The sequence below is a fragment of the Heterocephalus glaber genome, unplaced genomic scaffold (genome assembly GCF_053883595.1).
Source record: "Heterocephalus glaber isolate CG9 unplaced genomic scaffold, H.glaber_assembly_v1.0 deba00001504, whole genome shotgun sequence".
Taxonomy (NCBI): domain Eukaryota; kingdom Metazoa; phylum Chordata; class Mammalia; order Rodentia; family Bathyergidae; genus Heterocephalus; species Heterocephalus glaber.
The window spans coordinates 29405598-29432261 of NW_028258324.1; the positions used below are offsets into that span (position 1 = coordinate 29405598).

General features: G+C 33.4%; 1 protein-coding gene across 25 annotated transcripts in view; it reads left to right on the plus strand.

Annotated features, from left to right (window-relative positions):
- Mbnl1 (muscleblind like splicing regulator 1) overlaps positions 1-26664 on the plus strand; it is a 198643-nt gene that overhangs the window by 66833 nt on the left and 105146 nt on the right. For 3 of the 25 annotated variants that reach the window (XM_021253296.2, XM_087186384.1, XM_087186380.1), the window contains exon 2: positions 21731-21849. The exons of 17 other annotated variants lie outside the window; for them this stretch is intronic. The gene's annotated coding sequence lies outside the window, so the exon portion shown is untranslated. Of the gene's footprint in view, positions 1-21730; positions 21850-24019; positions 24040-24136; positions 24858-26664 lie in introns of those variants that run through there. 5 more of the 25 variants (XM_087186374.1, XM_087186376.1, XM_087186378.1 and 2 more) reach the window with 3 other exon arrangements.

A 26664-nucleotide genomic window follows, 5' to 3' on the forward strand; every position in this document is an offset into this window, starting at 1 on the left:
TAAGTAGAAAAACTTTTTACATAGTACATTAATGCCATTATATTTTTGAAAATAGCTCACATCATTTTTAAGGCTATTGCTCTATAAGCAATTGACATAATAATGACCATGTAAATAATTATTGATTACATTTTGTTTAAGATATCGCACAAAGAACATTTTTGCCCTTAAAGTTTGAGAATGAAATTCCTGGGTTTATTGTGTATTTAATAAATAGTAGTTTGATTTGTAATCCTGGCCTCTTAAGAGATACCACTCAAATATTAGTGTTCATTATGTGATTCATATGAAGAAATACATAATTATTATCACAGAACAATTTATTTGGTTAATTTTAGCTTGGAGAAAAAAAACAGAAAACTTCAAAACCAGTAAGTAGTGTAACCAGGGATTCTTTCCTGAAAAGATTAGCAACCTGTTGCCTTTTAGCCATTTTCTCAGATGTATGTTAAGTCAAAGAATCAATTAGAATTTTTTTTATTAAATTGATTGCTGTATAGGTTCAAACTTAGTGTGTAATTCAAACTTACTTTGTTTCCAGGACCAAATTGATCACAGGGGTAAGTGAGTGCTGTTAACACGTTGCCCTTTGATTTCATTTCTTGGGTCATTTTTGTTGTTGTTAGTTTATTGTAGCTTCTTCTTCTTTTTTTTTTTTTTTTTTTTGGTACTGGGGATCGAACTCAGGACCATGCGCTTGTGAGGCAGACGATGGAACCACTGAGCTAAATCCACAGCCCTTGTAGCTTCTTTTTATCTTTACGGTGTTTCCTGAGTATCTAGATCAGCCTCCATGTTCTTTTCCTGGGGAGATATTTAAAATGAAAACTATTTTAGTAGTTAAATATTGGTTCTAAGAATAATGAAAATATGACCAGTAGTGATCTTCATTTAGACCCCATGCCACCTTTAGAATTTTAATGGATCTTCAGAATGACTACACAAAGCCATATGCAAACACAGTGTAGGTTAAACACACACACACACCACTTATTATGGAAAAGACATGAGACCTTGTTAACAAACAAACTAGGGATTCAGCTGAGTTTGTTTGCTTCTGCAGGACTTCCTAGTGACTTTGTGACACTTGACCTCCCCAAGTTGATTTATTCTCTTTTTTGGTAATTTAATTTATTAGTATATGTTTGTAATGCATAATTACATTCATCCTGGGGAATTGGTGCACATACATATCACATCTTAATCATTTTACTTTTCACCCTCTCATCCCCTGATTCTCTTCCCATCTCAACAAAGTCTACCCTCCTGTTTTGTCTTTTTGTTTTTCACTTTAAATTATTTTTATTTTGGTTCTCTCATATAAGAGAAACCATGTGATTATTTAACCTTTGGTGTCTGATGAGTCCAGTACCTACTGTAGATAAATCAGTTACTGCTGTTTTGCTCAGTGTAAATACTCTATAAATGGTAGCCATTAATATTGCTTGTGTCTGAATCCTGGAAGTCAGTCTAAGTTACCCCTTATTAGGGAAACTTTTGCCTTAGGTTGAAATACAAGTCACTAGGGCGCTTTGCACATTGCAATATAGATATCTATGCATTACTTTACTCCAATGGAGTTTCTAGTGACTTTGTGCCAGCCAGTCACTTCAGTTCTTTTCTAGGGTGTGTATCATTGTGCACTATCACATACTTGCTTATTTACTTACCTATTTGTTGCCAAGAGAAAATAACCCCATTAACTCTTACATGTTTATCACTTCAAGCTAGTTTGGTGTAGTATTAATAGCATAATTCAATAATTTTATTATTACCTATGCCTAAAATGCATTTAATAAATGCAGTAAATTATGAAAAGAAAAGTAGTTGTAATCATCTGTTCCAAATTTAATTTCATTTAAAACTAATGTCTCCTTAGCTTTATGTAGGTCTACAATAAATCATATGTGGTACTTCAAATGCTCTTTTATTTATGTAAAGTTTGTGCTAAGAAACTCACCTAAATCTTTTCCAAAATAATATTGATGTTTATACAATAAATTGTTGCACAGAGTAGAAGGTTAAATCTTAAAAGTCCATTTTTTTCATAATTTACACTACCCCTTTTTTATACCTACATAAATTTTCTCAGCAAAATATCTACCTCTATTTTCAAAGGTCTGACTAAAAGGCACAAATCCATGATATTTTGTTTATCACATCCTCATTTTTTTCCTTTCCCTATCATTCAGAAATGATAGGAACTCAATTCAAATCCCTTGAAATGGTCCTTTTGCTCAATAATATTTAAAGGCATTTGCCTGATTCATAATTTAGGACTTTTAGCCTGTTTAGACATAAGAAAGTATATACTTTTTTCAGCAAATAAGAGGAAAACAAAACCAGAGCCCCACCTTCATTGGTTCTTTACAAATAATATAGCCCCTATGGCTAGTTCTAAGTTTTCCTGCACAGCTCCTGTAAATGTTGTTATATTCTAATTCTGAATACGAGTTATACATTTGCTGTTTGATGTACTGAGGCAGGCCACTGTCTTCTTGTTAATACTATGGATTATTGCCCATTCTATGCTGTTGTATATTGATTTAGTTTGTGGCAGTGAGTTAATGACATTGTATAATGTTGAAGGAGGATGAAATATATATTCAAAAGAGAGTTTTTTAACTGTTTGAGTTGGCTCTTTTAGTTTTTTAACATGTGAGAAATCATTAGGGGGAAGTATAGGAGGATCTCTGAGGGTAGTGAACATAAAGTTTATTTTCAACTTTTAGGCAGTTGTCAAAAATGGTGCAGTAAGACCTTCATGGAATTAAGTAGTGAATTGGTAGTTAGCACAACCATAAAATCTAGAAACATCCCCATATTTCTTTTAAAAGTTAAAGAAGGTAGCCAGGGATTTAGCTCAGTGGTTCTGCCACTTGCCTCTCAAGTGCAAGGACCCGAGTTTGATCCCCGGTACCAAAAAAACAAATACAAAAACAAAAGTTAAAGAAGGTACAACCATTAGATACTCACGTTTTATTGAGAAGAACTCATATGCACTTATAAATAGCTGCATATTGAAACTACTTGTTACTGGATTTATAAGTAGAAGTAAAAAGGAAGTAATGTGTGTATATATATATATATATGTATGTTGTACTCAGATTTTGAGGTGAGTACACAGGGAAAATTAAGCTAAATGATAAAGTTAGGAATCAAATGAGTCTTTTTAATACTTTTTTGTTTCGTAGTTTTAAAAACATTTTTTCAGGTAAAAATATTTAAGGTAAGGCTGTTTATTTAGTGTTTGACATTGATAATTTGCTTTTCTAAACTTTAGGCAATTCACAATGAATGTATAAAAGCCAACCTTCAAAATGAGATTATGGTACTCTGATCCAGTAATGAATGTTACCATTTGTTTTAGCAGCTCACTTGGCTCCAATCCATGGAAAAGTTTTTATTTCCCATCAGTTCCAATGTAGGAGCCAAACCAGAGTTAAATAAACATTTTCCAGTAGATACATTTCTATAGATAATATCAGCAGTTAAAATACAGTTCTACACTTACTTCCTTGCTTGCTGTCTCTCTGTCTCTCTCTCTCTCTCTCTCGCACACACACAACATATGCACACACTTCTTAAGGAAATACTATATTAAGAAAAATATTAAAACATTCATAATGCAAATCATTCTTATCTTAATAAATGTGCTTCTTATTAATTCTTTCTGGTCATATTACGGCCCCAAGTTTCATTTGATTTTTTCAAAATTCATTTGCTTCCAGATGAATTGTGAATACCTTTCCAGGGCTTTTTGATTTGTAACCTTTTCTACCTGTGGTTTATTTGGCTAGTGTATGGATTTTTGAAGAATGAGGAAATATAAACCATTATGACTGACTTTTTTGCAGTGCCTATTAAAACCCTTGCCTCAAAAGGCCTGTCAGTTCAAAACTTCAACAGTAAAACTATGCAAGGGCAGCTTTGGACATAGAGTGTGAGAGAGGTGGGGCCAGTTGGACCACTTTATTAAAAATACCTGCTAGACCCACACCTTTCCCTTGGCTAGTGATCAGCCATACCAACAGTGGGATCTACTTGATTCCAAGTCAGTCAGCAGCTTACATAGCATGCCCACAGTGTGCTGAGTGGTGTCTCAGTACTTTTCCAGGCTTCCTTTGCAAAGCAAAAGAGACATGGGCAAGTTTATTTATTCTCCTACTCCACTGCTTGGCCTATCAGCTAGACTTACTTAGTTGGAGTCTCTAAGCCAACAGATATTACCAGATATATTTCATAAAAGCTCTGGGTATCCAATTAGCAACCATTATTTTAATACTGCTGAGTGGTCCAGGGAACCTAGTATTTTTGCCATGACTTCCCAGTCTATGTAGAAGATATATTTATCTCCTAAGGATAAAACCATCTGGTAATTTTCACAAACTCCAGACTTTCATGTAGTTTAGCTTTTCTTATTGGTTCTGTATTTAAATTTTAAAAATATGATTTAAAAAACAAAATAACCTCACCTACTTAGTAATTTCATATTCAAGGAGAGAAAATAAAATAACTGTCATTAGTGACTCCACTAAGTCTTTGATTCAAAAAATATTTTTTCTTCTCTAAGACCATTTCCTGTGACTTTTGTCCCCTTGCCCCTCAAAATGGAACTTGATGTGTACTACTTGTAATGAGCACTAGCAGGTCTCCATTTAATGCAAATCTTTCATTTTGTTATATCTTCACTATTGATGATACGCTAAGCAGTTCATAAAATAATGTGTCAACTTTTTAAAAATTCTCAATTTTTTTCAAAACAAATTTTCCAGTCACTACTTGGTATGACTTTATAACTATTTTATTTTAATAAAGAATGTCATGTTTTTACATATTTTATTATTTCCAAATAACTCCATGTTAAATTATCACTGCATAACTCTAATGTTTTCTCGTTGAAATTCTAATTGATCTGAATGTTTTGTGTTATTATCTATTTCTTTTGTGTAAGAATCTTTTTGATATATGTCTTATATTCTGAGTAAGTACTTTGAAGACAATGATACACAGTATACTGACTTATTATCTTATTTGTTAAGAAACTTTGCTTTATTTTTTTATAAAACGAAAAAAGCAGTACAAGAGGTTTCTCACATAACAAATGATATCCTCAAATATAGCAAAAAGGCAGATTGGCTGGTGTGTATATGGTGGTATAAAATATCAACTCATGAAAATTGCTATAACACTCCAATGATGTTGCTTTAGAACTTCACGCATAAATTGTGTGTTGTTTTAGGAAATAGAGAAAATTAATGGTCAGCCTTAGCCTGTAGTATATTTTGACAGTATGAATGAGTCAAGCAAGCAATTTTCCAGACTTTTTAATAGTACAAAGGAAAGAGTTTCTAAGGAAGTCATTCTTATGATTAGCTGAAAAACATTTTTCCTTAGTAACGGTTCTAGAGAAAAACAGGTTACCATTGGAAGAAAAAAGAAATTTCAAGTTCCATGTATTCTGACAGCAATCTGATCGCTGAAATGTGTTTATCTTATTAGAAACCTCTTTGAAAGGATACTGCTTAATGTTTTTCAGATTATTTAATGAGTGTTATCTTGAAATTCAGTAAAAAATTGTGTAGTACCACTAAAATTTTTATTTCATCCATCATGCTAGAATTAGTTTTTATTTCTTGAATTGTGTTTTTTAAATCCAGTAGCATAAGTAAAGTTGCATCATAGTAAACATAAAGTGTTTCAGGTTTATTAAATTACTGCAGATTTATTCTGCTCTGTGGTTCGGAACTACATTTGAATTAAAATAGCATTTGATTGATAGAAAATCATTTGTTTGTGAGTTAACAGATTCTGTTCTAGGTAGTTTGAAAAGATGCATTGTCCAGCAGCAAGTATTCACCCAGAGACATAGTGCTTAGTGTGCACCTGATAGGTTCAAACTGCTGAGTTTATCATTACTGCATAGATCTTTGGAAGGACAGGCTGCAAATCTCACTTCTAAGCCATGACCGGCTATTATGTCAATTTGAAAAGCAGAAGTAAAATCAGTACACATTTGTAAAAAAGAGATCCTGTGAAGTCATTCGTAGACTATAGCCAGCTCTCAAATTATAATACCTTGACTAGTTAAGTCCTCCTAATCATTGTGATTTGTCAATAACAGGTTACTATACAAAACTTGTAACATAACCTACTAACCTTATTTTGCTTTGCCCTATTAGAAGAGCCTCCAACATTTTTGAAGGGATTGGAAAGAGAATCAAGATTCAGTTTTTCGGTCCCACTTAAGGTTTTACTAGTGTATCTAGGGTAATGAGCATAGAGGTAAACCACTGATTAAAGCTTTCTAAAAGTGTTAAGGATGAAAATTTAGGTGCTACATCTGGTTCCATTGGAATGCTGACCTTTTTTTGTTTACATTTAAGATTTATTCTTTGCATTCTAAAAAGTTGTTTATATAATGCTCAAGGGCCTCTTTTTTCCTTTGCCACTCTCAGCACTTAACTTTTGTGATCCAAGGAGTGTTGGAATTGCAGTTACAATGAACTTTAGAAATGATGTCACATGGTAATGCTGAATTTATAGATTAGGAGACTGAGGATTGGATCCTCCACCAATCATATTCATTGGTGCAATTAATCATATTCATAAAGACCACCTGGGCTGTTTAGATATGACTATAGTATTTGATAAGTCAAAGAAAAGAAACCTGGAATATGCCGTCTTGATTGCATGAAAACAGCATATTGACACACCTGAAATAGGTGAAAACTGCTATTAGAGTCCAAGTGAAAAAGTTTCTTGACTGTTTTGATCCTTGCTTATTGGTGGGATTAAAGGTTTATACCTTGTTTTTCTCTTTAACGACAGGTTCTCCAAAAAAAGCACTCATATATGTGTGTGTGTATATATATATATGTGTGTATATATATGTATATATGTATATATATAATCAGTTAATTATAAAATTTCCTAATATAATGAATGTGTGGGACAGAATTAAGATTTAAAATAATAAAGTAACTACTTACCATTATTTATTTATTTATATTTTGGTACCAGGATCTAACTCAGGACCTTGTGCTTGTGAGGCAGGTGGTGGTACCACTGAGCTAAATTCCTAGCACTACCATTTTAAATTCTATATGGCCAGTTGATTTTTATGAAATACTATCTTGATTTTTGCCAATCTCTGGCCCCTATTGACAACCTGTGGTTGCAAATGAGAGAAAAGTTTAGTTCTGTCTATGCTTTTATTTGTAAAAATATCTTATGTCCAGTAGTTATCAAATGAGACATCATCCAGGAAATGGAGTGTTTTTCTTTTCTCCATTTCCTTACTTTTTATGTATTATGGAATAAATCATGTTATGTTGGATTTTATTTTGGTATTTTTCTCCTCTACTTCATAAGCTCCTTGAGAATGGGAAGCTTATTTAATAACCTTTGTATTTATGGTGTTTCGAATATCCTTGGCATTCATTAAGTGTTTAGTAGATTTAAAGCAATGTTTCTTCCTGGCCATGACCAACAATTACGAGCAGATTTTATGTGCTATTAAGTTCACCATTAGAGAATTTCTTTTCATGTAATGGGACATTTATTGGATAGCAGCATTTAGCTACTCATACATTTTTTTCTCTAAGGAATCTAGTACCCTTCATTATGGTAGGATTTGTTCATATAAATTGTACCAGCACAATAATGGATCATTTATATTCTGTTGATGTAATTTTCTGGAGCAAGCCTTTATTTGGATTCATGCCATGTTTTGTATGTTATCCTATGCAGGGGACACATGGGTATCTGGTCAGGCTTCTTGATAATGTTGGCTGTCTATACAGCCTGTCTCAGTGAGGAATAATGAATTAGTCTGTGCAGAGGCATGATACATAGTTATTTTGGTGACAGTATTAACTCCTTATTCATAAGAGTGCTTTGCAGGGAAAGTATTAGTCTTTCACACAGAATAATTGTTTATTGTTCAAAAGTTCTAGAAGGAGAAGTAATAGCACTGGAATAGTAGCCTTGTTAGCTTTTTTTTTTCTGCTTTTTGACTCTTGAAAAAAGCTTTGTTTTGTATTAGTGTTTATTATGAGAGAAATATTCTGGAAACCAGAAGTGCTATAATTGTTATTGTTTTAAGCATAGAAATAATAATAACCAAGAGAGGTTCATTTTCCTCTGTTACAATTAAATTTCTTCATACTCTAATTTTAGAAAAGAATCTACATTTTGTCTTCTAAGTATGACTGTTCTGTAGTGTTGCAGATCTTCAACCTGAGTTAGAAAAGAGAATCCAAGAATCCAAAAAGTATAAATACATATGTCCTGCAAATTATTAACCTAATCATTAGTTTTTCCCTCCAACAAATTTTAGGAACTATATGATAAAAGCTGTATTTAAAACAACTGACAAGTTCTAGAGAATAAAAAAGTCTTGCAGATTATGTGTTGTTGCCAGTAGTACTAGCAATTACGTATTTGAGGAGAAACCTGTATTTATCCACTTTGAAGAAGGATCATCAGGAGGGATTAAAAATTTAGTACTTCAGGCTCATTAAGGGTTAGAGTGGAGTAATTACACATGTAACTGGTAACAAATGCTAAGTCACTACTTGAACATTAAGATGTTATTCACTGAGACATCGGCTCTGTTCAAGGATCATCACAATTTGTAAAAGTCATCTACTTGAAAATAAATTTTGCTGCTCCATTATTTTATAATTCATCCTGCTATTCTGCAAACAGCATGTGTTTTCAGAGACGGGATGTCTTATAGTAATGGTTTAAAAATACAGACTTCTCAGAATATCTGCCCTTTCTAGTAGCAGTACCTCATGTCTTGAACAGTGAGCCTTTTGTTCACATGGTGCTCAGAGGAGATAAGCGTAGGGGAGACCTTGGTACAACATTCGTTTTGGTTGTTGGTAATTATGAGGGTAGTTTGATTTTCTAATCTTGCAAGTTGGGAAATAATTGAAATTCTCACAACACAGCAAATTGAGCCTTGTAGCCCGTCCGTCTTCAAATATTTTAGAGATTTGGTGTCAATAACTCTTCCTTTGTTTATTTAAGTCTTGTTTCCTATTTGTATTGGATACATTGGCATATTAATTTTAAAAGAAAATATAATCAGATCTGCTCTGAGATGAAGTGGAAAAAATAGGGTCATTTGTTTTACCCTGAAGATTTTTTGTTTTTGTACTTTCTTTTTAAAATCTGGACTCACCAGTTTTCTTTTTTCTAAAAGAATTTTTTGATCCCTAACCCACAGCCTGTTCATTCTTATTTACTAAAGCTAGATGGTATTACTATAGTGAAGACATTTTTTAAAAACCTGAAAAAACAATACATTGCTACACATTATTTTAATGAATTCAAATAAAGTGACAGGAGGGAATACATTAAAACTTTGCCATGCTGCTATTGTAGATTGTTACTGTTAGGTTTTTGAGTTCAGGTCACTTGTCTGAAAGCTTTTAAAACAAAGGCTGTCTTAGTCATCTATGAATACTACCTACCCATAGAACTATCAGATTGTAGGCTTTCAGTAAATATCACTTATGTTTAATTTAAAATGGAATGAAATATGGACTGTCATCCGAAATAGTAAAATAGTAGCTCCCGACCAATGCAAAAATCTTCCTTGTCCCTATCCCCAAGATTAAAAAAACAAACAAACTAATCATTACAGTTGTAAATTAGGTCATATATTTTCATTAAACATTGATGCATTCACCTATTTGAAAGGCTGTGTCAAACATATGTACAGTAGTCTCATATATAGAAACCTACAGTCATTTGCCTTGAATCTGTTTTCACTTTTAACTAACTTACATCACAAAATCACAAAGATTTTAAAAGTCTATATTCTTTTCTCAGTCTTGTGCTGGGAAAAATGTCAATTTAAGTATCAAATTTGGTTCTTTTACATACTAGGCAGTAGTATTATTGATTGGTTATTTTTTTCATTTTTAATCACTGATTCTGTGAGTTTTTTCCTTAAGGCAGTGGACTGAAAAAGTGACATTTTTCTGCCATTTATAAGCATTAAGAGTAGAAATCAATAGTTAAGTTGACCCAAGAGATGATTTCTGTGCTGTACCATTGAGACAAGAACACCAGAAAGCAATATGTTTAGACTCTAACAAGGTTCAAGAGCACCTTTTGCATTTAGATTAATAAATATATGACAGTGCTAATGAATTGCATTTGTTTTATGAAGTCTGTTAGTAATAGGCTGTGGGTATTTGACAGCCAGATTCAGTAACAGGTCAGCAACTGACGTGCTGCATGCCAAAAACGTAGTTTTACATTATATCTAAGCAAATTTGCATATTGTTTGTCTTTTTTTGCTTTGTGAATTACTAGTTGCTTCTCATTATCATTTTCTTTGCATTCCATATAAAAGATAAATGCTATATATAATTTAAAATTTATCTAAGTATATTATTCATTGGACACATTAAATGATAAAGGTATAAATTTATAATGTAATAGAATCAGTATGTTAATAATTCAAATGGCCTTTTATATATGTATAAATTTATTAAACTTATTTATTCAATGCTTTTTTACATGCATACCTAAAGTAATGTTTCTTAGCCTACAGAGTAAATATATTAATATCTTGAACTCCCTTTTATACAAATATATCTTTATGTATATTCACTAAATATAGGTAAATTAAAGGAGTATATACAGAGTGAAAAGTCTAGTTTTTATGATTGGCTTTGTTCTAGTTTACCTTACCAGTATTCATTCAATACCTTTTGTGTTAAATATGGTTTAAAAACGCAGAACATAAATATATAATCCCCCTGTATTTGTTTGCAGTGTCTGTTCCTGACCCAGATCAAATAGTTTCTTTCAGCTGTACTTTCTTTTTCAACTTCTCTATTTAGAAATAAATCCTTACATGCTCCCTGAGGGAAGAGTAGTTTAGCAGGAAATCACTTATTAATCACAGTTTATTAATCACATTTAAAGAATACTTTTTAAATGTCAACCATCATTTGTAGAAACTGCATATTTCCTTCAAGAATCTTTGAATTACTTGTTCATCCTTATTTCCTTTCACATAGTACATTATTCTCCTTTGGAGTGTATTAGTTTCAAATGTAAATTGACTATTAGTTGTATACAGAGTTCTGTAAATAACAGAGATAGCAGTTACACTTCTTCTATGATTTATAGGATCTTCCTCTAGGCCTAGTAATTTAACTCTCTACCCATGTATTATAATTTGTTGAAAGCCATAGGCAGTGAGTGGCATGCAGGAATTGGCTCACATGATTCAGTGATATCTATCTTGTTGGTAGCCTCAAATTGGCTCCAGGAGTATTTACACCATGGAAATTGGCAAATGCTATGACCCAGGGGCCTCTTCTCCAGAGAGCCACTCAGGAAAATCTTACCTGCACACGCTCTGTACAGTGTTCTCTATCCTTTAAAAAAGTACTATGTGGAATAGCCATGTATTTTATTTCCAGGTATTTTCTTTGTACCCTATTTGAAACACTCAGAACATTATCTGCTACACTACTTGCCAGTTGATTGACTTAGGAAGTTACTTAGCCCTTCTCTATCATGGTGTTCTTATCTGTAATACAGGGATAATAGTACTTACTTGGGCTTGGTATGAGGCAGAATAAGAAATGCGCTTATCTCAGTGTACAAGTATAATGCTCAGGTGCACTATGAAAATTCAAATAATGCTATCTCTTGTCTCTCTGTGTTTTAATTAACATAGTCACTCTCTAGCATTCATGGAGATGTTTTCAGCACTTCGCTTCCAGCCCTTCATGTATACCATAATCTTCCAGGGCTCAAATTATTTATATAAAATAGTGTTGAATGCCTTTAAGCCCAGCTGGTGTGGAGGCTAAGACACGAGGATGACCAATTCAAGGGTAGCCAAGGCAATTTAGCATGACGCTGCTTCAAAATAAAAAGTAAAAAGATCTGGGGATGTAGCTCAGTGGTTGAGCATTTATGGGTTTGATCTCCAGTAACACACACACATACACACACACACGCACACACAAAATAGTGTTGTGTTTGTATATAAACTGTGTGCACCCTCTTGCCTACTTTACATCTCTGGATTATTTACACTACCTAACACAATGTAACTGCTATATAAAGTGTTATACTGTATTATTTAGGCAATATAAACATTGGAATGCATATATCTCTAATATGTTGGCTTTATCTCTTTTGGGAAGATACCTCAAAGGGGAATCAGGGTCAAATGGAATTTCTATTCTTAGATTCTTGACAAACTTCTATATTGATTTCCATAATAGTTGTGCTAATTTGCATTTCCATCACTGATGTAGAAGGGTTCTTTTTATACCACAGACATGCCAGCATTTGTTATTTGATTTCTTGATGATAGCCATTCTTTCTGGAGTAAGATGGAATCTCAGTGTTGTTTTAATTTGTATTTCTCTAATGACCAGTGATGGTGAACATTTTTTCATGTATTTATTGATGATCTTTCATAATTCTAAGAAGTATGTATTTCAGTTGCCCACTCTTTGAATGAATCTTTTGTTCTGAGGGGTCTAATTTTTTAAAGTTCGTTTTATATTGTGTATATTAATCATCTGTCCAAGATATAAGTGTCAAAAATGTTTTCCGTTTCTGTAGGTTGTCTCTTAACTCCATTGATTGTTTCCTTTGCCGTGCAGAAGCTTTTTAATTCGATGTAATCCTATTTGTTGATTCTTGCTGTTATTTCTTGTGACTTGGAGTTCTGTTCAGAAAGTCCTTGCCTACCCCAATGATTTCAAGAGTTTTATCTATTTCACCGTGCAGTAGGTTAGTGTTTCTGCTTTAATATGTAGATCCTTGATCCATTTTGATTTCAGTTTAGTACCTAGTAAGAGATATGAATCAAGCTTCAGACTTCAGCATATGGAAAGCCAGTTTTTCCAGCACCATTTGCTAAAGAGGCCATCTTTCTTCTAGTATATATTTTTGGCCCCTTTTTCAAAGATCAAATAGCTCCATGTGTCTGGGGTTGTTTCTGCATCCTCTATTCTGTTCCAGTTATTCTACTTGACTGTTTTTGTGCTAATACCATGTCATTGTTATCATTTTATATTTCTGTAGCCTTGTGATATAACTTGAAGTCAGGTGTTGTAATGTTTTCTGCTTTGCACTTGCTTCCCAGGATTGCTTTTACAGTTCTGGGTCTCTTCTTTACCTGTCACTTTGTATGCATACATTGATGTATGCATCAGTCAACATTTTGCCCATCTTTTTTTTCTTTATTTTGTTACTGGGAATTGAACTCAGGGCCTCGTGCTTGCAGGCAGGCACTGCACCACTGAGCTACATTCCTGGCCCCCATTTTACCTATCTTGCTTCATTACTTTCTATATACTTTTTGTCTCAGAAGTGTGTTAAATTGCAGCCACCTTATTATTTTACCTATAAATGTTTCAGTAGTGTCTCTAATAGATAAATTGTTTTAAATATAACTCCATTTCCAAATCTATTAAAGTTGATAATAATTACATTATATTATTTTATATTCAACTTTTCTACAATGGAAAAAGATAGCATGTATTTTTGTACAAGTGTGTTATTCAGGTCAGGACGTGAACAAAGCTTACATATTCTATTTGGATGTTATGTTTTTAAAAGATGATTATACTTTAATTATTTGCTTTCTTATGCTTTTGATACAAAAATCATTATCTTGAAAATTTCTGAAGTTAGCCAATTGCTTCTCTATAGTGTCATTCATTTTGTATTTTATTCTTCTATTAACTTTCTTTTCTGTAAACTAGAAATTAGAGTTAGATTTGAGGTCATCTTTAATGTCATTCATTATTATTTGGTGAGAATACATTTCTCAAAGGTTCTGTGAACTTTTTATTATATCATAATAAGAGGATACAATTTCAGTTTATCCCCATTTATCATGTTCCTAAAAAGTATCATAAATTCAAGTTGATGTAGGTCATCCCTTATGAAGTATACACCAAGGTTGGACTGAAAGGTTTTTACTTCGTTATTAATCTTTTTTTTTTTTTTTTTTTGGTTTCTTGTTGGTAGTAGGGATTGAACCCAGGGCACTGCACATGCTAGACAAGGGCTCTGCCACTGAGCTATATGCCATCCCTTTTTACCTTTTACTGTATTTTGAGAGTAAATCTTGCTTAGTTACCCAGACAGGTTTTGAACTTGAGATCCTACTGTGTCAGCTTCCCAAATAGCCATTGTTGATCATTTTATAGTACAATGATTTTTTTGGGAGGGATTGCAAAGTGGTGACATATTCTTTCTGTTATGTTTATCATCAAAAATTCCTCTATAAGGAAATTTTCTTTAGTATAAATTGGCAACTCCAAAATATAGTTTATGTCAGAAAAGTAGGGAAAATGGATGATTTTTTTCAGAATCAGATATTAACTTCCAATGTAAGGTATAAGTAAAGTTACAAATACGTTCAAAGTATTCTAATAAATTTAATAAAACTTTTGGGAGAATTCTTTGAATTGATCTTTCCAATATTTTAAGTGATGTATTAATTTTAATATTATTTCCTGTGGTGCCAAGAGTTGCTCTTTTCTTATCATAAATATACCTCTGTATGATTTAAGTGTATTTAGTCAGAAGATATTTATTGTTCACTTTTTTTTGGTCATGTACTGTGCTGGGGATGTAGCAACAAGCCCTGTCTTTTTCATAGAATAAATTGTTTTCTACTTGTGATGTAATTTTATAAAATGAACAGGGTGTACATGATTCTTGTTTTGTTTACTGTGCTAATTGGCATTATATATTTTACCTTTTCTTTTGTGGGTACCGGGGATTGAACTGGGGACCTTGCACTTGCGAGGCAGGAAATGGCACCACTGAGCTAAATCCCTGGCCCTATATTATACCTTTTACCTATCAATATTTCGGGTGACTTTAGTGTTCTTAACCTTAATATCTAAAGTAGTGACAATGAAGGGTTTTGGAAGTTAACTTGTCTAGGCTGACCTAAAAAAACATCAGGTGAGTTTGCCTAGGGCTGTGTGACAATAAAGGAAATTTTAATGTATTCATTTATTTTGAAGAAATTAAGAATTACAAGAAAAACAATGGGAATCTCCATAAGATTTCAGAATATATTTTAATATAATAAAAATTTGGAATTTATTTGACTTACACTTTCAGAAGCTGAGGGTAAAATTTTATGGCTGTTATCTCCCACAATATATGTTTTGTCAGTATTTTCTAAGGTGTTTTGGATTTTAGAAAATGTACAGTTTTTAAAGGCTTGTGAACATCTTGTGTGGACACCAGTGTAAATTGGACTAGTAAGACTCCCTTTTATCCAGGGATCCTATGACTATGAAATAATACAATATTGAATTCACTAAAAATACAATATATAAATCTGGGGTTATGATTTATGTTGTTTTGTTAGTCATGTGATTCTGTGTTGTGGATTTTAGAATGTATCACTTGCAGCTCTAAAAGTCTTCTAGATGTTTTCTATAGAATAGAAATTCAGTTCCTTTACTCATGTTCAGATACTGTAATATAATGGTTTTAATTTTTGAAATTTGGGTAGAAGGCAAATTTTTGGTATAAAGTTAAAGTTTATTTTATATTTGAAAACTAGAGAATAGGGAAAGCTTTATATTGTGCTCATAAACCTATGCTAACCTGTTTTATGATGTTATAGTGAAGTGAAGAGGAGAAAGCGATCTTTAAAAGGAGTGGTATTCTGTTTGCTGTGCTGGAGTGCCTTATCGGGAAATTTGAAAGGAGGGAAAAAAAGCCAAGCCTTTAAATTGTGATCTCTGGTAGCTCTTAAGGATTAGACTGAATTTAGCTTTGAAGATCAGCAAATGGGTATTTATTTATGTCCATTGAAAGATTAGTTGCGTTTTTGACTTGAGGAAATGGCTTCGTCTGAATGGCACAAGTTGACCAAAAAGTTTGCTAATACATAAATATTGACTATTTTAATCTGTTGAAAATGGAAGGCTAGCACCAAGGAGACAGTAGTAAATTTCTAAAAGGAGATGGTGAAACAAAAACATTATGCAACATGAAAAGAATACCAGGGGAAAAACTGACAGAGTAGAATAACAGGAAAATTAGTCACTTCTGGAAGGAAAAAAAAAAGGATAGAGGCGGGGGAAGGAGTATTTTAAACAGGAATGTGGGCTAAAAGGGCCAGTGCTAACAGGCAAATGTGAGCTCATTTGGGAGCTAAACTAGCTTTAAGAAGAAATCTTAGTAGCATTTAATATCAAAACATAAAGTTTGTCTTAACAGAAAACTGAACAAAAATTGAGAAAATTTTCTGTTAACTAGTAAGAAAGCATGTAAAAATAAAAGAATGCTGTTTACTCCTTAGGAAAGCTGCTTTGGCTTAGCTCAGACAGCAATGTCAAATGTGAATAAGAAAAATATATTTCTTTCAAGACAAGGTGAAATTCTATTATTTTCAAGTGTTGAATAAAAACAATCATTCTGGATGTCTTGTATTAATTATGTGCATGCAGTTCAGATTGAAATAATTTTTAATTATATGGTACATTTATCTGACAACTAAAATAGCAGTCCCCAAATATTTTAAGAATCATTTTTGTAAATTTTTACAGGTATAAATTGTAATTCTCTGCAGTATGAAAAGATATACCAATCTCTGTATCTGTGGTGTGGGGGTGGTGTGGGTATGTGTGTGTGCATGCATGTGTGTGTGTGTGTGTGTGTGTGTGTGTGCGTGTTTTGGCAGAGTCCCATTAATTGGTATAGTTCCTATTCAAGGTTTTGGGGACATTCATTATACAGATCACATGTTCAACCACTGCTAGTGTTTTCATCTGTCAAATGGGAATAATATATCTGCCTGAAAACTGTAGTGATTATGAACTCAACTAGTAGACATGTGTATATATGTAACATGGAAGCAGTATTTTGTTCTTTTAATTAACATCCCGATAGCTAAGTGTGGAATACGGACTTGAATTATGGATTTCCAGCTAACATATGGCAAGATGGACAGTTGTGGTGGAACCTCTTTCTCGTGCCTTGGTTGTTCATAACGTTGCTTGATGAGTCATGTGTGGCTCCCTACTTGACAGATGTAAAAACTCTTACTTCTCTTAGCCATTCTTTAATACCTTTAGTACATATCAAATTACATGAAATATATTTTAAATAAAGAAGACAACTCTAGAGTTATATAAGCATGGAGCCGGAGCAAAATCTGCTTGTTTTTCCATGAGGAAAAAATATATACTATTTTCATTTGAAGAGAGATTTATGCATATTGAAATGAAGATACCAAATTAATCTAATTTTAGAAACCCAAGATTTATTTTATGTAACAACCTGGAATATATCATTTGTATCACTGAATTTATGGAAATGCAGTTTTTCTTGATTTTGTTTTAAATTGCAACACTTTCATGAGTGTTTTTTTGCAAAATTTGCTGAGATACATTCCACCTCCTGCACAAAATAACTAGGTAGCACAAACACAAATACTGTTTAAAAAACATTATTTCTCCCTTTCTCCTCCCCTTCTCTTGCTCTCCCTGTTGTCCCCCTGGGAATAACTGAATAGGAAATGTTTATTTTCCAAATTACAGAAAAATGTTATCTCAAACACTGAAAGTTCTTCCTTTTCCTGGTTTGGAAATACTAAGTCATACTGAGTCACTTGTGGATTTTCTTTCACCAGTTTTATTTAAAGCATAAAATTGAGGATAGAATGACTCAGAAATTTGTCATGCATAATTAGAGCTTTTCACTTTTAGGTCACTAGTTCATATTATAGATGGTAATCCTCCCACTCTGGGAGGATGAGGCAGGAGGATTGCAAGTTTGAGTCTAGTCAGGGCAATTTAATGAGTCCTTGTCTCAAAATTAAAATAATAAAATGAAATAAAGGGATGGAGAGATGACTCAGTGAAAAGACCTGGGCTAGATTCCCAGTATTTAAAAAAAAAAAAGTGTTTTGATTGTGTGTTTATCAGGAAAAGCTGTGGAGTTCACTATAAGCTCATCTCTTCTAACCTGAGTTGTGGCTTGTTGTTTGTGTTTATTACTTTATTACCAAATAAAGCCATATTCATGAATATTTAGGTAGGAGAGCAGAGACCCAGTAAGATCTGATGAGTAAGAAGCTGCTTTACCTTATTTATCTTGTGGTGACATATTACTTCCATTATCATTTGAAGAGGAAAAGGTTGAAATGATCAGAAACTTACACTTGAGGGTTGTAAATTGCCTTGTCATTAACGTTAGGAAGAAATAAGAACTGTAACTCCAGCAGATAAATTGAAAACTCAGATGTATGTGTCTATACCTACACTTGATCTTAGCCAAAAGGCTGAGAAGCAATTGATTATGTGTCTATATCTGTGTGTCTGTGTGTATCTATATCCTGTATTTGGATGAGTGCATAAGTGAGTCAGGATTCTTCCTATCTAATCACTTAGGAATGCCAAGGTCATAAAAACTGTTATGATTCATCTTATGTGAAAGCCTATGTGGTTACTTTGAATTTTTTTCTCAAAAGGTGTCAGGCTATGCTTTTTAGAATTTCTGAATGATTTTTGTGTAAATTAAGTGTTAAGATTGAAAGCTGAGACAGACAAATCTGTTGTCAGCCCAAGAATAAATCATGATTTTGAAGGTATGGCATATAACACCATTACCCAAGGGATTTTGCAAAGAAGGCAGTTGTCTAGAAACCGGAGACAGAATTGTCATCATCTTTCTCTGTAACTTTCGATTTTAAAAATAATTGAGAATAAATAAACTCCTAAGTAATATGTCACCTCAGGCCATGCCACATAGGCACCTAAATAATATCTTATTTCTAAATACTGCCAAATGGCTGAATTTCTTAAAACTTACAACTAAATTGTAGCAGAGGCAAAGGTCCTTCACTATAAGTATATTCTCTCTGAAGCTTTTGTAGATTTTTTTTTTTTGGTGTTAATTTATGTTAGGTTAGATTTTAAAAAGCTGAAGATGGCCAAAATGAGTACAGAGAGTTCAGCTTGCTGTCAAATTAAAAAAGTAAGTTGGTTTCCTTGTTCTTCATTGGCTTCTCAGCCTTACTTTTAGGGCCCTGGCTTCTTAATTTGAACTGTCTTGTGGCTTTGTGTCCTCAAGAGCTAATCAGTTTAGGGTTGTTTCAACTGGTGAATACTCAAGGATATACTTTGGTCCAAGGTTGGTTTCAACCCTTATCTCATGTGATGACCCTTGGACTTCTGAAGTTCTCTCTGAACGCATAATTACTGTCTAAGCCTTGCACATAATTAAATTTATTTGCCAAGATGGGAATGAAATATAAGTATGACTGGCAGCCATGGTAATTCCCCCAAACGGAATGACAGACACTGGGACAATAATAATGTCACTACCCAGTTAATGTCTCTGAAGATAGCACACATTTGAGAAAAAAAAATGTGAAAACTGAATTTGTCCTTGACATTCTAAAGTCTGAGACTCAGAAAATACTTTGTAATTCCTTAAGCTAGTAAAAATCATTAAAATATATGCATGCATATATGACAAGCTTATGTACATATTCATGTATACTAAAGTTTTGAAGAGGACAGTATTTCCCCAGGGTTCTAGCCAGGCATAACATTTCTTATTCCCTCTCTTAAAGAGCTCTAACACTCTTATCAGTTTTCAGGAGGCAGAAGCAAACATAAAGCCATAGTGTCAAGAGCTGCATTCTTTGTTGTAAAGCCTTTGGCAACCTGTTTAATGCTCTACACCTTAAATTCATCAGATGTACCGTATTGAATGGGAACATATCTACCTTGTTGATTTTTTGTGAATCTTAAGTTAATACATGGAAAAGACTTGCAGAATTTCAGTACACACAGTAAATACCATAGATATATTAGCTATTATTAAGTATTTTATTGTAAATATTTTGAATGTCTATCTTACAAAAGAGAAACTTGTAGTGTACCCGTAAATGGAAGCCAAAATTAATGTTGCAGTTTTAACAAGATGATTTAGAGCTCCAGCTCTTCCTATCAGTGTGACCTTGAAAGAGTCATATAACATAAATTAGAGACATTTATAGCTAAATGGATGCACATTGAGACAATACTCTTAAGTGAAATAAATAGTACACACGTATAAATATGTGAAAGAGTCACATAACATAAATTAGAGACGTTTATATCTAAATGGATGCACATTGAGGCGATACTCAAGTGAAATAAATAGGACACGTGTAAATATCAAATAGTTTCTCTAGTGTGAGAAACTGAAAGTGTAAATAAGGACTAAAAGGTGTAATAGATAATGTGAAATAGGAAGAAAAGGTATAAAGGGGAAGGGGAATTGGGAGGGGTAGAGGAAAGGAAAGAAAGGAATGGAATTAATATGAGAAAATGAAAAAATGGAAGCAAAGTCTTTATAAATAGGGAGTCTTTGTAAATGTGGAGGGGTTGAAGGGAGGGAAGGGGAAGGAGGAAAAAATAAGAACCAAGAGAGATTATGTAAAGGTGCAAATTTCCAATGATGAATGTCATTTTACCTAAAATGTACCCAAAAAAATTAAAAAGAAAAAAAAAAGAGTCACATAACCTAATGAAGCCTCAATTTCCTCTTTCCAAAATGGGACAGTGCTAATATCTGGTCTTTGGTGATGCTGTGAAGATTGGATGGTATAATACGGAAAACACAGAGAAGCACCTGGCATTCAGTGAGTGCTCAGTGTGAGTCAGCTTTTGTTCTTATCATGCTTTGATGAAAGAAGAACTGTGATGCATTTAACTTGAGGAATGTATTATCCTGAGAATCTGTGTATACAGGGCTTCCAGTTTTGTTAGCAAGGATCATTGTTCTCTACTATTTAGTGAGCATATGCCTTCATGTTTATATCTCTAATAAGTAAATAATTAGGAAAATATTAATCTTTTGTCACTTATTCTTTGTTGATCTATTTAAGTTACCAAAAAAAAAAAACCATAGCTACTTTTTATTATCTGTAGGATTTTAGTTCTGGATAAATAAGTAAATGCTTTATTAATGTTGTTTCTTGCCTATTAGCTCTGTTGTCCAGCCACATTCTAGCCACTTGTTAAGTTCAATGCTGCTGAAAAGAAAAACAACTGATCACTACCGTCAACATGGAAATGAAGTATAGAAGCAAATAAGCCATTGCTCATTCTGTAAAATAAAGATCATGAGACTTGATATTTCCCCATCTGTTTGAAGTTTTGTAAAAGTTACGAAAACATTAGCATTTGCAAAAATAAAAGTAGTTCTATGGAAGGAAGGAAGATAGAATATTACAAAAAAAAGTGACCAAAATTGCATGGTACAATGTTATATGGTAAGATCTTTTCTTTTATTAACAGGAAATTTTAGGGCAATCCACTTGCTTAGTGGGGTGGCAAGTGAAGAGAAAATTTAATAGGATGCATTCATCAAGGCTTGCGTATGATGAAGTGAACTTGTAAGAGCATGTTCGGTAGAATTAGAAAGTTAGTATTTCATAGTAACAGTATATGCATCACCTATTTTGGGGAGGAGATTTTTAAGGATGATCACAGGAAAACACCTGTTTTGACACTGTGTGGAAAAGGTGCAAACATACTGGAAACTCTGTAAGTGTAAACAAGAATGCTTTGGCTAGCATCCTGCAAGGAGGTGGGTCTAAATGGTCTGCTCCAGCTTCTGCTGCTGCTGTTGCTGCTAATATTGCTGGGAAGGAAAAGTGGCTGACCTGGCATATCCTTTACTCTTGGTGCTACAGCAGTCACTCAGGAAATGTTGTTTAAGGGGAACCTTCTGGATCTCTTTCATGGCACATGGCAAGAAGAAGCTGTATGTTATCTATTGAAGATAAAGCGTGGAGTTGGCTAATGGATTCTGGTGAGTGAATAAGGCAAATGGGGAGCTAAGATTCCTTTTGGGTAGGGAGCCGCTCTTGAGGACTAAGATGGCATACATGGAAAAATGACCTGTAGTGCTCCAAATATCAGGAACTTTGTTTTAAGAGAGGAACTGTGATTTTCACATTAGTAATCTTTTCTGTGATCTTATGTACATACGTTTTTATAAATAAAGTTCAAGTTTGCTCCCAGTATAACTACTTGAAGATACTAACCTTGAAGGTGGTTAGATACTTTAGTCTATGGAGCATAGTTTTCCATATAATTTCATAGTCATTAATTTTTACTCTTTGTTTTTATTTACTCAACAATAATTTTAAAAATGACTTTTCTAGTATTTGAAAGCCATTATTTGTCCCCATTTCTAAATGAGCTCCTTCTTTTTCACATTAATATAGGATTTTAAATTATTTTATGTGCATAATTCTAGCCAGGAATATTGTTTTCAATTCGATATAATTAAGCAGATTAGTACAGTATATACTTATATTAGATAGTTTTAAAGGAGACATCTTAATGTACCAATACAAGATAGTTTTCCTTGCAAGTTCCTTTATTAGTAAAATGAATATTTTAATGAGCTACCACAAAGGTCTTACTCAAATTTTGTCTCTTCAGTGTAGAGCTCCTTTGTGACAAAGCCTAATATGTGTTTAGTAATATGTATATGTATATGGCTTTTTTCATGTTTATATCAGATACAAATATATGCCAGTGAATGGCTTACCAGTGTCTTTCATTAAAATATTGGAAGAAATAAGGATTTTAAACTTTTTCATGCAGTTATAGCTCAGATTTTCCTAGAATAATTATTCTGTGATTAATAGTCTATAAAAACTATAAACTTACAGTTAATGATAAAAGTTCTGACAAATAATGCAGAAAGAGACCTGTTTAACTTTTTAAAGCTTTAAATGAATCTGCTTTACCATGGATCTCTCCACATGTATACCTTTTAAGGGTGCCTTTTCACATATGGCAGCCCACCAGTAATTATTTATTGAACATCTGTTCCTAGGCAAACTGAGGTACTGAGGATAAAATTGTGGAGCAAATTTGTGGAGAAATATAAATGTAATTAATTTTTTAAAGTCAAAGTTTTACATTAAAAAAGCTTCCATTTTGTTTCTGGCCTAGGCACTCACTCAGCCTTTCTTTATTACAGGGCTATTACATTGATATGATGATTATTTAAAATTTTAAGATTTAGCTCAAATTAACATTTAAACTTATTGAAATGGTATTTCAGAGAGAAATTCAGATTCCTTGTTCTCTTCCTTTATAAAGTCCTAGTTCTTTCAAATTTAAAATACTGAATGCTTAAGCGGTACTTACTGTATTGTAGGGTGAGGGCTATTTTGTTTTAGAGTACTGTCTGATCCTTAGTGACTTATCAAACATAAGTAAACTTTTCCCAAGAAGAACCTTCATTTATTTAATGTATCATTAACAGTATATATTTTGGAAGTGAGGGAAGGAAATCAACTTTTTAAAAGAATATTATTTCAAATTCTTACAAAGTTATTTGAGCCATTTGACACCAAGTAGCATGATTATTATTACTATTTTTCTCTTTGATTTGAAGAACATCTTCAACGATGTTCCATGAAGTCAAAAAGTATACACATATAACTACTATTAGGAAATAGAATTTCTTTTCAGCTATTTCTGGAATGTATAAAATATTGTGCATGGTTAATTTACTTGTAGTTTTGAAAAAGTGAGAGTACTTCAATGATTCTGATCATTTTTATTTGAGGCATATTAGGGATTGCAGTATTGAAGTCCTGTCATAGTTTAAACTTAGTTTCTGGCTTGGTTTCATCCAGCTCATCAAAGCAAATTGTGTTAGCTCTCCTAATACTTAAAACTCACTGGGCTCAACATAGGTTCCTGAATGCTTGTGAGCAGTTGAAGAGCATGGAAAACATAACATTATGACGCACAGACAGATGCAGAAAAATCTTAGCGAGTAGTTTGTTTGACAGTGCTTCAAAACTAAAGTAATCACATTTTCCTTTGTTCCTCCTCTTTTCTTTCTTCCATCTCTTGCTCTTCACATGTCTGTGCACTCCTTGCCCACTTGCTTCTTTTTCTTCAAATTCTTCTCTTACTAAATTTCTTCATTCACCCTCTTCTGATCATAATAGAAAGTGGAGTTTGATAGAAAGTATGTTGCACTTTAAAAAAAAATATTTATCTTTCCATTTAAAAACCAGTTGCATTTAACCTTCTCTCTGTCTTTCCATTTTCTTTTCTAATTGCAGACAACTTTGCCTTTTACTCTCTATTGCCTTGTGGATCGGCACCCTGGGATTGTTGTGTACTTGTAAACTTTTGATATAAAGGTTGTAATGACAGGATTTATTAACCTTCTGTCACTTTTAGATTTTTAACCTCAATACATCAGGCATGCTATAATGTGTGTTCCTTACTTTTCTTTCTAGAACTAGATCTCCATACCCCTCCTCATCCATGTGTTGGCTTTCTTATGGGTTGCGTGAATGGCCTATCTCCATGTATTTTGTTGCCTTTCTCCATTGCTTCTTGTGTTTTGGCGGGGAGTTTTGGCGCTACCTGAGCTCTTTGCTGGTTGTTCCCCTTCTCCCAGGGTCTTGTGCTGCGTGGTCATGTCTCCACTTCCTTGGCCTTGTCTATTGACAGAGCCTTGGTTCCGGGATGGCTGCCTCTAAACCCTTGTGAGGGTGGGGAATATTCCTTCCCCTGCTGCTACAATTGAGCCCTGTGCTGGGTACCATGTGGCCCTCTACACTTGCTTTCAGTTGTTAAGGCTTCCCAAGCTTTGGCTGTGGCTCAGTGGTCTTGCTGGCAAAACCCTGAAACTTTCCTAGCCTCGACACTCAGTGGTAGCAGCAGGTGTTGGGATTTCTCCAAGCCCCTAAGACCCTGGGAGGAAGAGAATGGCTGTTGACATAGACCTCAGGAGTTCTCAAAGCACCCAGAAACTTCTCCAGAAGATATATAAAGGTAAGAATCTGATTTCTCCAGGAGGCTATTCTAGAAGGTAAACAAATGTCTAGCTATGGATTTAATATAAATGGAGTTTAGTAGTTAATATCCTTGAGGAACTCTGTGTTTGATCATAGAACCAAAATAAGAGTTCTAGCATGGGAAACAACTTATTAAAAGTACTTAAGCAATTTTAGTTGATATTTTTATTTCTATTTTATTGGAAGGAAATTTGGCATTGAATACATTTTTAAAGTATTTTATTTCATTCTTTGAATTTGAACTTATGAAGTACTGGTTTTCTCTTTTACAGTCTGCGGTGTGTATCTAGTAAGAGAATTTTTGAGATTTAAAATGGTTAAAAACTAAATTATTTCTTTTACCAATGTCTATATTTTATTTTACCTCCTTATTAATATTTCAAACCAAAGCCATGAAATGAACATACTCTCAAATTCTTCAAACTCAAGATTCCTAAATCCATAATTAATTCAAAAGGAATTAGAAGAGCAGCTCAGATCTTGGAAGTACTAGTATTCATTATTGTCTTTTGTCAAAATTACTGTATAGCACATTAAATGTGGCCATCTGTTTTCTTCTGTACTTTCTTGTCAGTGTTCATAAAACCATACAAAATGAAAAGTATCTGTATTTGATAGTTTGTTAGGATGCTTTTAAATAGTAAACTTTATTTTCATCGACACTTCATTTAATATAGTTTCAAAGTAGGCCTGTGCTTTAAAATGAGCAAAAGAACAGATATCCTAATATTTTAAATCTCATAAGAAATTTTTTTCAAATTCTTCTTTTGAGTTGGTCATGAGGTTTCAGGGCCCCCTGTGTTGACACCCAATATTTTACCCCTTGAAATTTTACCTACCTGTAACAAAAAGAAGAGATGGCATCCATATAGTGTATAAAAATTGAATTGAATAAGGTACTATACAATAATGGGTTGTATATTTTACTTGGACCTCTTTACTGTAATGATATGAATGATTTTTCCCTTCTAAGTTCAATGTAGTTTTTGTTTCTTTTAAGTAAAATGTTAAATATATGAAAATGCTGCACTTATTTCACTTTTTTTTCTTTTCCTTTTTTTTTTTCTGGTACCAGGAATCAAACACGGGAGCTTGTGCCTACAAGGCAGGCATGGCACCACTGAGCTAAATCCTCAGTTAATATTTCTCTTAATTTGTTAAAAATAGTGGAAGTTTGGAGATTATTTTTAATTCATCATGATTCCAGCTGAGATGTAGCAGCACCGATGGAATCTGTTTCAACATACAGAATTCCAAATTTGGTTACCTCAGTAAACTAGCACTGGTAATTAAACCCACTGCCATACATTTTCTAGTAGAATCTTGTTCCCCCAGTACCAACCAGCCAAGGTCCCAGGTGTGGTTAGGAAAACCCAAATGTTCCTTGGACCCTGTGGTGGCTGATCGGCACCCAGGCTTGCTAAATTACCAAATGCCTGCTTTTGTACTGCCACTGATCTCACCAAAAACAACCAGTGCTCTGTGGCCAAAGCCTAAACAATGTCACGATACCAGTGAAGTATTCATAAGCGAGTAAGCACTTGCTGCATCTTCTTTTCTCACTCAGTGCAGACGGACGAGTACACCATGCCTGAAGTCAGACCAACTTTGAGAAGTTGGTGAGGGCACACAAGCCATAGGATGCTTATTTTCAAAAACTAAAGGGTATTTAACAAAGTACTTTATTAAAACTTGAAAATACCCAAATTTTAGTTCCTTAAAGAATAAACTATGGAATGTTTTGAAATATTTATAGTTCATTAAAATGGGTAATTGATTTCATG